Source organism: Mirounga leonina, unplaced genomic scaffold, assembly GCF_011800145.1.
Source record: "Mirounga leonina isolate KUSES-001 unplaced genomic scaffold, KU_Mleo_1.0 Mir_101609, whole genome shotgun sequence".
Lineage (NCBI taxonomy): Eukaryota > Metazoa > Chordata > Mammalia > Carnivora > Phocidae > Mirounga > Mirounga leonina.
The window spans coordinates 8,614,464-8,626,122 of record NW_023270164.1 but is presented as its reverse complement, the minus strand read 5'-3'; the positions used below and the strand labels follow the sequence as shown (position 1 = coordinate 8,626,122).

Below are 11,659 nucleotides of genomic sequence, written 5' to 3'. Positions count from 1 at the left end.
GTGGAAGGGAGCCTAGTGGTGGGCAGTGGCTGAGTCCCCGATAAGGAGCGCCTCACATTTCCGTGGCATTCCCATTTGCTAGAGCACTGCTGCGGCCGCACGCCTGATTGATATATGACTGCAATGGCACTTTTCCATTTGACATTCTCTCTCTCTCTCTCTCTCTCCCTCTCCCTCTCCCTCTCCCTCTCTCTCTCTCCCTGTGTCGCTTAAACAACAGTCCTAACTTTTGTGTGTTGCAAATATAAAAGGCAAGCCATGTGACAGAGGGACAGAAGAACAAAAGCATTTGGAAGTAACAGGACCTCTTTCTAGCTCTCAGAAAAGTCTGAGAAGAAAGGAGCCCTGCGTTTCCCCCAAGGTAAGCAGGAAAACAAGCGCTGACGGCTTGCCTAGGAAATTACTTCTTTCCAAACCGAGCATTTCATCCTCCTCTCAGACAAAGAGACAACCTTTAAATACCACTTAAATTTGCATTAATTGAATTTGCATTAATCGGTAGCATGCTAGCATTGTGGGTTTTTTTTTTTTTTTTTTGAACCGAACGGGTCTTTGAAGTCTGTGACAGAGCAGGGGAGCCTCACCGAGAGGCTGGAAAATCCCTTTGGGTTTGACCGAAAGGGATTTTATTTTCAAACTCTCTGCGTAGTGCGATGTAACTTTGTAATGGCTCTTCTATTTGACCCGGTGAAAGGAGACTGGGAAGCAGCATTGGACGACATGGATTCCTGAAGCCCCAGTATCTTCCCCACTGCCCTCATCCCGGTTACAATGGGGGCACTATGAACGCGGGCGAGCCTGCGAGTTTAAAAGCGCACTGTTTACTTTTATTACTACTTCTGTATGCTGCTGATCTCCTGCCAGGGCTCCGCCGGAGTGCTTAGAATGACTTCAAACAATAGGCAACATTTATTTCTAGCTTTCTGTGTCACGCTTTGCAGGAATCCTGTTCCTTTGCACTCTCCTCCCAACGTGCAAGGACTTTGCTTCCATAGATGCAGTCAGGAGCACTGGGGAGAGAGGAGGATGGGTTTACTATAGGATTTTGATTGGGCAAAAAGTCCGAGGAAATGCGTGCTGTTTGCCTTGGCCTTATTGCAAAGGGTTATTTTTAGTAGTCAGCTTGTCCCGATGCTACACTGTCCAAGCGGTGACGGAGAAAGGATGCTCCGACCGGCGCAGGGACGGGGACCTGTAGGAATGACTCCTACAAACACCTGAGGAACATTCCGGGGGTGGGGTGGGGGGTTCTTTCAAGCTCCTGAATGCAAGTTCTCTCTCTAAATGAACAATTGGGCTGTAGGAGGCCTGGGCATAACTCTTTCTTGGGGGACGGGAAGTTTGTGTACAGAATGTTAATGACTCAGAACGCCCTGTAACTGAGGCTCATTGTAATTCATGAGCCCAGATAAACCTGCCTGGACGAGTGGACTCTCTTCTCCACTGAGATTCAGGTGCAGGAAAGGAAGCTCTTTGGCAAGACAGGAGTCCCACTTTCTGTCTTTTGTGACTGGCATTGGTAACGGAAATGGATGCTGCGAAATGTCTCTTCATTTCTAATATTAGTGTATTTTAATGACAAGGAGTTGGCATCGGCCAATTGCTCCAACACAGAACATTAAATCCCTGGTGCGTTTGAAAACGTAGAGACGCTTAAAATGCAGTGTGGGCTGGGGGGTGTCAACTGAATACGGGGAGGGGGGGCCTGCAGAATGCTACTCAAGGGTGCCTTTAGACCAAATGCAAATATCTGCCCATTTTCTTCCCACTTGTCTGGCTTCCGAAAGTGAGCTTGAGGGTCTTATTGACCAGATTTCATTGTGGAGTGGGAACGTGGTTTATGGGGGAACTTTGCTGATCTCCTCTAATAACTAGCCTAGCGGGCACTGTCGAGTGAAAATCCAGCTTTTGAATGAGTTAATTTACAACCCTGGGATATTCATGATTTGAGAAAACCTGAAAAGATACTATGGATTCTATTGCTATGCAATTTTGCAGTGATTTTTTTTTTTTCTTTAAAAACTTCTGCTGTGAACAAAGCAGTTGGCTGAGTCAAAACAATATTCTGGTACCGTTACTCAGATCATTATATGAGAGTGTCTGAACACAGAACGACAAGTTTTGCATCATTTGCTTTAAGATACATTTGGTTCAGGTAAAGGGAGGACTGGCGGAGGCCTTCTTGACCAACTGGGTACCAAGCAGCTGACACCCACAGATGGAAATATGCCTGTGGAGTTTTCAATCTTAATTCGAGTTCCAATGACACTGTCAAGGGGAAAATAAATCATTTTTCAATACATTTAACAATTTCCAACTCATGTATTTTCCTGGCCCTTGAAAAATGTGAGTTTCTCAGAATCCTAGCCACAGATGGTGGCCGGCAATTTCTACTGTACTTTAAGGACTCACAATTCAAGCGCTATTATTCCTATTGGTTAATTACTCATTCCATCACCCTTTTAAGAAATGATGCTAGTCCTGCTGGATGCCAAGGTGACCGAGGCATTGTCCCACGGCCTAATTCTTGGTCTGTATGCTGTCTGCAGTCAGGTTTGGGTACTGAAATGGACTTTGCCAATGGCTAAACGGGTCAATGACTTCCCCGTTACAAAGGACCATTTCAAATATCTGCTGACCCCCCGATGTACTTGCAATGATTGTCGCTTATCAATGGGTGTTCTTTCCATTATGATGAAGGGACTCCCCTGAGGCCTTTATCACCGGATCTTGGGTACGCGTCACTCACAGCTAACATGGCCCGGATCTTTCCCGCCTGGGTAGAGGAAGCCTGGAAAAAGGGCAGTTTATCCTTTCTCTGCTCCCTTGAGCACACTTTGGAAAGGACCACGTGCTGTCTCTATCAGGGAAGGCTGTGAGTCACCTACTCAGCAGCTGACATCAGGGCCACTCGATGAATCACTGAATCGGAAACATGCACGGAGCAAGATGCTATCACTGGCCCCCACCACTTACTTGAACTGCCCCCAGGATCCAGACCAATGACCTCTGGGGCTGGCCTAAATTCAAGGGGCCCCTGGGAAGAAGTTGCCGGAAGTCGTTCCCCAAACCCAGGTCCCCATCGGAGCCACACAGTGTTGTTTTCAAATAATGCAGTCTTGTGTTTTCTGGCTTGGGTAGGTCATTGGGGGAACAACCCTTGAAGACAGCATCACCAGAGTCCTTGATTTGGTCGTTATCCCCCGTGGTTGGATTAAAATGCCTCTGACTCCCTGGGGTGCCTGACTCACCCTAGCCAGCCTCAGCTTCTTGGCCGTGAGCCTTGACCTCACCTCTTCCCATGAACGTCAGCTCCTGCTATTTTGTCCAGCACGCTCCCCCCACCCCCCACCCAGTCAGGCCAGTAGGGGCAGAAGGGATGGGGAAGCAGGTGGATGGACAGAAAGTCCTAGAGCCTAGAGCAGAGGCGGGTAGCTGGGCCAAGTGAGGGTGGGTGAGCTCCAGGGCCCAGATTGCTGTGGCGGGCCCTGGCTGTGATCAGCTGTCATTTCCTCTTCGTGTATGACACTGGGGAACATATTAACATTTCTCTGGGGTGGTATGTTTGGAATCCCTCTGATGCCCCACCTCACCAACTTACCCGGACAATAAAAGCAAGGTTGTAAGCCTTTGAACAGCTGGGAGGCTATATATCTCCCCGCTTTCTTTCGCATAATCTAATTCAGAAAAGAATCTAGCGAGACTGGCAGTGCCATGTCTGGGTACGGGCTCCCTGCAAGTCCTTCCTCCGCCACCTCCTTCCCGCCTGCCCTGGAATCTTCCTGGGTGGCATGTGGCTTTTATTTTCTTTGGCTCTCCACCACTCCCACCCCGCCCCCTTTTCCCTGCGCCTGAGCTCCTTCCATTGTGAGCTTGCTCTTTGCTCTGCCTGTTTTCCAGACAGCCTGGGTCCCGCTCTCCATCCGGGGAGAGTGGCCCGTGAGGTCTCCCCATCTTCATAGTATTCTCAGGATGTCATTCTTGGCAGCGGCTCTGCCGGGCCGAGAGGATCGGGGGGCTTTCTGGAGCCCTGAGCCTGAACCCACTCGCAGAGAGGAGCAACCACATGGCTCGGCTGCCCTTCAGGGCAGGGTTGGGGTGACCCGGGTTGGCAGGGACGAGAGCATACCATCACAGTGACCCGCACGTCTCCGGCGCAGGGCTGGGGGGTAGCGGAGCTCTGGGAATGCCTGGGTGCCCTTCGGCCTACATTAAGAGAAATGTGGTGATTCTCTGTTTCAGGGGGAGAGACAAGTGGCTTGCATCAAAGCTCCCCGGATCCTCAGGCCCTGCTCCGTCCTGCCCACATCCTTCCCTTCCCAAGGAAAAAGAAGGACAGACAGGGTTTTGAATTCGGCTAGCCCGGGCCTGAATGTCTTTTGGAAACCCATTTGGGGAGAGGGACCTGAGAGAAACGGATCCTAGCCGGAGCTGAACTACAAATGCATGGGGCCAGGGAGCTGGGGGGGGACTTTTTCTTCCCTTTTTTTCTTTCTCTCAACAGCAGAACAGCCGATTGGCTTACAAGTTGCAAATGGAAGGCACTGGACTTCTCAATTAGACCTTCCCATTTAAGAGCCTTGTGTCACCCCCTCTGTGCAGCATCCTTAAAAGATGCTGCTCAGGTCCTTGGGACCAAAAGGTATCAGAGAGCGACCCTACAATGCCGCTTCCTATTCTCTTTCTTTTCCTGGGGGTTTTCATCGTCTTTTCCGAATTAGCTAAAGTTCATTAAAAGACCCAGAAGGAGAAATTTAACACAGTTGGATTAAAATGAGTCTTTTCCTGTTCGCTTGACGGGGGTGGGGGGGGGGGGGGGCGAGAGCGGAGAAAGGAAAGAAAGAAAAGAAAGAACCAACTCCCCTCCTCTGCCACTTCTTGGGTTTTAATATGAATTATTCCATACAAGTCCCTGGGCTAGAGGATCTATTTAAAGACGCCTGGCAGCATGAAGGGAGAGGGTAAAAATACAACCACTCTTTTGTCCATCAAAGGTTTTCTTTGGGAGGACATTAAGAGCATTCTGATTTTCCTGTCTGCCCCTGGCACCCAGTGGCACCGTTCCAGCCGGTAGTACCCGCTCCTCACCCGTCGGGTCAGCAGCCACCAACTTGTGTGCCTGATGCCCGCAGAATGCCAAGGGCGGAGAATCCTTGCGCAACGGCGGGTGTGTGCGCAGCGGGGGCGGGAGACGCTGGTAGAGAAGGGGGCGCTGGCCCGGCCGTGCAGGTTTGCGTGCTGCGCGTTCACACACGCACACATTCGAGGTTTCGAGGGAGACTGTGCGGATGGCGTTCTCCCCGCCGCCAGGGCCCTCACCTCCGCAAAGCTTTCCTCCCGCGGGTCTGGCGACAGTGTGCTTGCGGCCGTGGGCGCTCACTGTCCCCTCCATCAGAGGGTCTCAGAGTCTGACGGCTGAGCCCACACGGCTGCGAGTCACACCCCCTGGACCCATTCTCAATAGTCAGGACGCAACACCCTGCATGGGTTTCATGGTCTGGAACAACTACTTTCTTGTTCCAGGGAGTGCTGACTCAGACAATTCAAAGAATGGGTAACTTCAGTCGACAATATAGCCCCAGTGCTTATAATCAGGAATTCATCCAATCGGGGGTCCTTTTCACCCCCGTGTCAAAATCTGCACTTGAACGTTGACTAGTAGCTTTAAACTTGGTTCTGTAAGATTTGCCGTCGATATAGGTTTTTCTTTCTTTCTTTCTTTCTTTCTTTCTTTCTTTCTTTCTTTCTTTCTTTCTTTCTTTCTTTCTTTCTTTCTTCTTTCTTTCTTTCTTTCTTCTTTCTTTTTTTTTCCTACCAAAAGCTAAGAATTTTTCAGACAGTTTTCTCTCTTCCAAGGCCTGGCTCAATCCCAACTTCTCCTTTTAAGCTGTGGTCCAACCAATTGCAATATCCTTTAAAAATGAAAGGGCAACAGGTTAATACATTCAAGAAAGTTGATGAGCTGTCAGAAAATGCTCAGGGGATGACCTTTCTGCAGTGTCGCAAACCAACAATAGCCCTAAACAGGGAGTCCCCTTCCATCCTGCCATCAATAGGGAATATGAATAGGGAGAGAGAGCAGGTCACGGGAGAAGTGACAAAAGAGAAGGAGGAAGGACTATTCTTGATGCTCCAAATCTGCTGCCACAGATTTTTCAAATAGCCCACTTTTCAGAAAGGGAAGCTTCCCTTCATTTCACCTGCTCCCTCCCAGGGAGAAGGGTTTGAACTCTGAAGTTGCCTTCTTTACTTGGCGTTAGAAAAGGAGGTCAACTCCTTCAGGGAAGAAAACATCCCCCATCCCCAGCTTGAAGTAAAATGTAGGCATATACATGCCTAAAATGGACGTGAAGAATCAAAGTCCAATTTCTTTTTTAAACACGAAGCGATATTTTAGGACTTGATACGTTTCTGTGATTTTCCCTCCAAACGATGGGAAATTACTCCTTTTCAAGATTTACATTTTTGTTTCGAGGTTTGAAGCCCAAAGGCAGCAGAATGGAATGGTTAAAGGAGAACCAACAAGCCAACGATGTAGCTGTAGTGTGCAGAGTTTAAGCGAAGCGAAAATGCAAACAGGAGACCAACAGCCCAATGCATTCAGAATTGTGAGCAATATAGAAAAGCGTATTTGATTGTAACCTCGCCCCTTTGACATAAGTCTGCATCCACAAGTGTTCCGGATTGCAATGGGATTGAATTCAGTATTCAACTCCTGCCGTTGGGCAGAAAAGACGAATTGAATGGAGGCTGAGTTGGTCCCATTGTTTATGCCCCATTTCTAACTAAGGGCCCTACAGCTGTTAGGTGAGATCACTACCCACCATTCCAAAACGCTGTTGCGGCTGAGGATATTCAAATGCAGCTTTGGAAACACTTTGCTAGACACTTTGAAGAAAAGCCAACATACTCATTTAGCTCCAGCGTAAGAGGAAGCCTGTACCCTGAGGTGACATTGGTCACCTCTCTTCTCCTAAGGCCATACCAGAGCCAGCAGCTCAGTGGCAGAGTGAATTTCAAATTGCTTCAACGCCAGGGTCCCCAGAACACCTGGGCACCTTTTCTTTTCCACAGGGAGAGAATACATTCATGCTTTGGGGGGACTGGGTCCCTGGGCGGGGTGGGTATCTCAAAACTCTCTTGCTTCCTTTCCAAAGGTAAGTGGTAGAAGTGTGTCTCACTCCTGATGTGAGACCCCCTTCCTGGGAAGGAGCGGGTGAAATGAAGGGAACCTTCCCTTTCTGAAAGTGGGCTATTTGAAATCAGTGGAAGGGCAGTGGCAGATTTTGAACATAAACACATCCTTCTTCCTTCTTCCTTCTCTGTTACTTCTTTTATGGCTCCCGCTCTCCCTGTTTGCATTCCCTGTTGATGGAGGAAGGAAAGGGACTCCCTGTTTAGGGCTGTCGTTGGTTCGCGGCACCGCAGAAAGACCACCCCGAAGCATTTTCTGACAGCTCATCACCATATCAGTCACAGCTCAGAGTGGAGTGGTAGACTTACAGAAATAATCCAAACCCCCAGAGCAAAAGACTTCAACCGTATCGTGCTTTTCGGCACACGGGTAATCAGACTTCATCACTTTCAATTTATGCAAGGTTTTGTACTCTAAAAGTCAGTTGGTTATGTCAACCATTAAGAACTCAGAGTGAGTCTTTCCATAAAAACTACAGAAGCCCGGCACTGAATCCAAGAGCCATAACCAACAGACAACTCTTTTAGACCCAAGTCCCCACCCAGGGCTTCAGGAATGTACCTCCCTTAGCACAAAGGTTCTGTAGATGTTTTACCAAGCAGAGTGCCTTGCTCTTGACCGCTAGGACCTTATCCATTCTGCATCTGCACAGGAGACAACTCTTCTAACCAATCTTCCTCTTCTATCCTGAACCAGAGTGTTGCAGATGGCCCCGCTAGGGGATGAGGGTCCATGACTCAAGCTTGGTTTAGGAATAAGGTCACTCATAGGGAAGATGCAGGAGGGTTGAATTCAGCTTATATCACCATCATCAAAAGAAAGAAGTCTACTTCTACCCTGACTGCTCACTATTAGCCTTTGTCCTCTCCCCATTTGGTAAAGACTGGAAAGAAACACTACACATTTTAAGACAGCTCTAAGAGACATAGGGACTGGGTAAATATCCTTGCCAGCCACTCTTTATTATCAACAGCATATTCTTAATTTATAACTATATTTGGTACATTCAGGCACTGAGTCAATTGGTTATTAAAGGCTCTTTTTATTTCAGGCCACCAATATGGCCTCATCGAAAGGGCAAATTGTTATGGCTTGACCTTCGGTTTTGCTTCAGGCACCACATTATGACTTGTTTGGACTTTTCTGCAGTCATTAACTTCCTGAGTAAGAAAGGAACCCTTTCTGTAGTGTTGCTTTGGGGAAAACAAAGCCCCAAAGCAGGTGTTGCCCTCTGAGAAGGTAAGATAGAGTTAGAGAGTGTTAGAAATGGGGAGAACCACACAAGCATCCGGACCAATCCGTTCCAATTTTGTAGACGGGAAAACAGAGTCCCAGAGAAGGCAAGGGACTTGCTCAAGATGGCACAGCCAATGATGGGAAGGGTAGGGCTCAGAGCTTGGGGCTCCTCAGATGGGCCATCCTTCCAGTAGAGCAGACAACAATAAAATGCTCTTCAGGTTTCAGAATGCAGTGGAATAATTATCTAATATTTCTGACCAATGAATGCAAAACACTGGACCACATGACACTTAGCAGTGGCTGGACATGGGTTTGGGGAAGAAGAGGTCAAAGCTGTAGGTAAGGGGGAGTTTGAATAACAATGAGAGCTTCCTCTGGATGTCCCGAAAATCAGGATTTGAAGTTTCAGTCAAGTCTCAAGGTCAAGTCCTCCCACATCAGTCCCTCCCGAGACAGTAGAACTATTTAATCCAAGGACACACACACACACACACACACACACAGAAGGAGCCATTGACAGTGGGCTCATTCTCAGAAATTACTTCTGTTCCCAGTTCTTATTTTTTGCACCTTTGTTTACTCCAGGGTTGTGATTTATTGCTTCTCTCCCAGGCTATATTTCTCCTGCCCTCTTGCTTCCCTCCATCCCTTCTCTTCCTCCATCACTGCCACTGTTGAGTTTGGCCATGCTTGGCTAGTAAAGCAGTTTGTGGGGAGCACAGAGTCCTGGCCCAGACTGGAGGACTGCTGTTGAATTGCAAAGATGTCGCCCTCTGTCTGCTAAGGTGGCGCTGCAGGGGCAGCCATGGCCACCTCTGATTTGGAGAATGGACACTGTGAGCTGACGGAGGCAGGAGCCGTTAGCCTTGTGACCTTGTGGTTGTCCCGCCTTGGTCCCGCTGCCTCCGGGTCAGCCCAGGCTTGGCTACTGCACTGTTACTGTTGTGCGGCCGGAGAGGAATAATATCAAAAACCATTCATTGAGCGCATGGGATGCTTCATAAAATCCAACATGCTGTTTACAGTTTATAAATTAAGTGCCTTGGGAAGAGGCATCTGACTTATTCTCCAAGGCATCTAGTTGACTAGATCCAACTGGAATTCTTTGAGTTCCTGAGAAGGGGTTACTTAGCACTTCACACTCTCTGATTAGACCTAGAATTCTTTCTTTCCTAAGCCTCGTATGAAGTGTTATCTAGTGGCAAGCTTTCTTCCACACTTAAATCTTTGGACTTTTATTTTTGGCAATTCCTTGGAGAGGGGCTCTCTGCTCTGCCATCTTTACCTGACTCATGCTTGATATGATTGTCTGAAATGAGAGTAAATATCAAATCACTCTTGTCCATGACGCTGATGCCATTCCAAAGTCATGATATTTTATCTGCTTAACTCGATCTCCTTAGAAATGATGCAGTGCATGTTGGATATGAATTAGATGCTAAGGGAGTTTATCCTTGGGTCCCAAAAATCACCCAGGAAGCAACAGGCCAAGACTCTTTGCTTGTAGATGCAGTGAGCTGGAAGAAGGCACTAGAACAGGACCTATTTTTTCCCCCCAACCATTAACTGTTATCTGCTAGAGCAGAAGGAGACACGTAGTAAGTGCTTCATGAATATGTGTTAAATAAATATGTGTAGAAAGAAGCTACAGGAGGCTTTACTCGCATATATTAGTACTGAAAACAGCCCAGGGTGGGAATACGGATACTGCAGTACCACCCTCCCTTGCCTGGCAAGCGGGGCAAGAATAAGGCCATTCTTGGCACATGCCCCTTGTCTTAGCCTGTTGCCGGAATAACTTGCGTGAAACCAGCACTTTACCCTCTGCCAGGCAGAAGGTCAGCCCAAGAGTGAGCTGCTCTGTGGACACAACACCATCTCTCACCCAGGAGGCTGGGCCCGCTGTAAGCTCTGCTGTATCATTTCCCTGAGGATGACAGGTGGGGAACTCTGGGCACCAGTTGTTCTTTTCCACTGGTATCGTTTGGAGGGTCGCTCCAAAGTTGGGCACGCCGGCCTACGTGCCTCTCCTGCCGGCAGAGGCTCCACATTGGAGCTATGAGAATGTGGGCTCTGTACATCCGCCAAGTCCATGTCTCAGAGACTGTACCCGGAGCACGGAGCAGCCCCGGAGCCCCCGAGTTCAGCAAGCGAGTGGCTTTCTCAGTCAATCCATCACTGGCTGGGCCGAGGTTCTAAGTCTTGATGGGCAGCGCTTGATTTCATGCTCCGTGGCTTAAAAAAAAAAAAAAAAAAAAATGAAAGCAAATGGGAATTATTTTAATTTTGAGGAACATGACCGCCGTTGATACCCATAGGTGGCCATAAATCAGGGATCTCAAGCGATGTGAAGTTCCTTCATTTTGATATTCCTCTTTGTAAGGGTTTCCTCTTTGTGAGGTTTTCCTCTTTGTGAGGGCTTCCCTCGGCACCGTGCCCTTCTCATCCAGGCACACCCCACCAACACCATGTTCAGACAACCTGACTTCACGCCACTCGGTTTTTGAGCATTATGCTTATTTCTTCATTCGATTTGAACACTTAGGGCAAAAATCCCAATGTTAAGTTGCAAGAATCTGACCTTTATGTTTTGAGAGTTCTGTGATCTACATTGTTGCTTGAATTCTTATTTCAGGGTATAATATAAAAACTGAACAAAAAGTACCATACTTTGTGAGTGTGTCCACCTGAAAAATGTATTTCTTATTAGCAGTCAAGCAACATTTTCTCTGTCACTCTTTTATACTTGATCTTTATTACTACTTCTGGGTTCAGCTTATCATCTTTAAAGAGAAAATCAGATAATAAAGTTACATTTTGTGTGACATTAGCTGTCTCTTTATCATTATACGCTTCACAATATTTGCCTGCAAATTTTTATTCACCTTTCAGGAAAGAAAAAAAAAAAATTCAACTGTGCTTGCAATTCAGGATGTCACTACTAGGTGGCAGTAGTGCTTAAGAATTGAGTGATACACCAGAAAGACTATCTGAGAAAAGAGACTAGCATGTCTTCCAATATTTATAAGAAATAAAAATATAATACTACTACAATACTCAAACTGGCACAAACATTCAACATCCATTAACTTAATTACCATTTTTAAGCCAAATTTTGAAAAGAGAAAGTATAATTTTTTTAAATGAAGTTTTGGATAGGTGATACGTTCTCAAGTTCAGAAATTTACAAATAAAAGTATATATATACAGGGAAAAGTCTTTCTC

General features: G+C 47.3%; 1 protein-coding gene across 1 annotated transcript in view; it reads left to right on the top strand.

Annotated features, from left to right (window-relative positions):
* The first annotated feature begins 266 nt into the window (after nucleotides 1-266).
* Nucleotides 267-11,659, top strand: part of NDP (norrin cystine knot growth factor NDP) — a 29,989-nt gene continuing 18,596 nt past the window's right edge. The window contains exon 1 of the mRNA XM_035002757.1: nucleotides 267-361. The gene's annotated coding sequence lies outside the window, so the exon portion shown is untranslated. The remainder of the gene's footprint in view (nucleotides 362-11,659) is intronic.